Source organism: Chrysochloris asiatica, unplaced genomic scaffold (assembly GCF_000296735.1).
Source record: "Chrysochloris asiatica unplaced genomic scaffold, ChrAsi1.0 scaffold00029, whole genome shotgun sequence".
Taxonomy (NCBI): domain Eukaryota; kingdom Metazoa; phylum Chordata; class Mammalia; order Afrosoricida; family Chrysochloridae; genus Chrysochloris; species Chrysochloris asiatica.
The window spans coordinates 11,884,303-11,886,706 of record NW_006408547.1 but is presented as its reverse complement, the minus strand read 5'-3'; positions in this window follow the sequence as shown (position 1 = coordinate 11,886,706).

The following is a 2,404-nucleotide window of genomic DNA, read 5'->3' as shown; positions in this document are numbered from 1 at the left end:
TCATAATTGAATAGGAAAGCTTTTTTTCTCCCTTTCACTTCTCATTTCATGGCAGCCGTTAAAAATTTCAATCACAATGCCTAAGAGGAAATTAGCAGTCCCCATGGAATTTGTCTTAATAATCTTTACATACCAAGCTACAACTGACACTGTTTTCAAATAACTTATTATTAGCACAATATGCTAGTAAAAAAGAATATTGGCAAGCCTTTGTTTTATAGAAATTACAAGTTCCATGTCTGTTATGACGACTTCCCCAAAGGCTCAGTAAACGGTTCTTTTGATTAATTGAACATCTAGGACAACCAGACACTTAGCTACAAGTTACTACATGATGTGGGGATCTAGGCTTGTGTCTGAGGTCCACTACCATAGGATTCAAACCTGCGTAGGCCTGCCAAAAGATGAGGAGAGTTGGGCCTTAACCAGGACTATGCAGAAACAAGACTTTCCTGGGGGTTGGAGAATCAGAAAAAACACAGGGGACGATTGGTTCAGAAGAAAACTTCACTGACAGCCCTCTAGCCTGTGTTCTTACACTCACTTTAGAATCCTGGGCAAGGAAGCTTAAGTAAAGAAAATGTCAATCTTGGTAGAGCAATCTCCATTAGATGGTAAGAGAACGAGGCTTCAATTCAGAGAACACTGAAGCTAGGCTCTTTGTTACTTGGAAGGCTATGGTATTGCTGAGAAATGGCTTCTCCGCACAACCAGCCGAGCCTCCCGTGTTGGGAACCAACAGCTTTGCTTGGACACTGGGACAATCTCTGACAACAACCCCAGAAGCATTGCACTGGGGAGCGTGGTGTGTGGTGTGGACTTCAGTGGACACTGGCTTCGCTGCAACTGTGTCTGGGTCTGCTGGAGGAAAGAAAGAAAAGACCCAACCTCATTGTGATCGTTGATTTCAACTCAATTGCCTTCCAGGGGTTCCAAGACTGTCTGTCTTTCCAAAGCAGACTGCCACATTTATGTTCCTCAGTGCGGCTTGTGGGTTTGAACTGCCTTCGGTCATCCGCCAAACACTTAACCACTACATTGCCTGGCTCTTCCCTTATAGTCCTGAGGACTAATTGGTTGAACAGTGATAAAACATTTCCTGAGAGCATCTATACTCACTAAAGGGAATCTAAATAAGCTTTACAATGAGATTGGTTTACTAGAGAAATACTGTGTGGTGAGTGTACTGAAACTCAAATCAAAGAGACAAACCCAGTGCCAGGGAACAGATGACAACTGAAGACGACCATGTAGGACAAGTACAACTGCCCACAGGGTTTCCAGGGTTGTGACTCTCCAAGGAAGCACACACCCTCATCTTTCTTCAGGAGTGGCTGGTGGGTTTGAACCACCAACCATTCGATTATCAGCCCAGTGCTTTGCCACAACACCACAGGACTTTGTTTACACACATAGATTCCTGTGAGCTGGGCAATACATTGTAATCAGTCACTGTAGGAGTTTTTTACGTGGGGTCCAACCTGTTTTGTAGACATGATTTAGGAATCTATGAATTTGAAAGGCAAACAACAACTTTATTTTCACTCACCCCTAATTGAACCTCAGCCTACCTATAGTTATAACTCCTATTTCCTTTGTAATCTGCTGTTTTTTATCTCATCTCCATGCTCCCTTTGCAGGAATGGGCTGAGTCACAACCAACCACTCAGTTCTTTCCTTTCAGAGTGCTGGGAAGTCAAGAGACAAAAGGCAGGGCTGCTTGGGCAGACAGGTCATTTCTAGAGTTAAGTTTAGTCAAGGAGCAGGTAGGTCATAGGGGTTCTGGTTGTCCAAGACTCAGGTTCGAGATAATGAGGTAAGGCAGAGATCAAAACCCCAGAAATGGGAAACCCATATTAAAGGGTGCAGGAGGCTGACTGAGACTAGGAAACCACAAGTAGGGATAGATAAGAAGAAAATGCGTAAAGCATCTGGAGGAGGAATGGAGCCTGGAGTTTGTAAAGGGGCCCAGCTCCCTACAGTGCTAATTACCACAGCCTGGGGCAGAGCTGACTCAGAGAGTAGGTGGGGCTCTCAGGTGAAATTTAGCTGATTAGAGAGCCAGATCCTGCCTGCCTCCACCTTTCCAGGCTTCCAAAGTTCATCTAAGGTATTCTAGTGGCACTGTAACTAAGAGGCCAACTCCTGGTATAGCGCTGTAGGATCAGCACTGGCCTGCAAACTATAAGGTTGGCAGTTCAAACCCACCCGCTGCTCCTTGGAAACCCTGTACAGGGTTACTATGAGTCAGAACCAACCTGGCACTTAACAACAACACCTGTAAAGGTCTGTGGTTCAAACCTACCAGCCGTTCTGTGGGAGGCACATCTACAAAGATCATTAAACCAAACCCATTGCCTCCCAATAGATTTGGACTTAAAGAATTTCTGTAAGACAAGGTAGA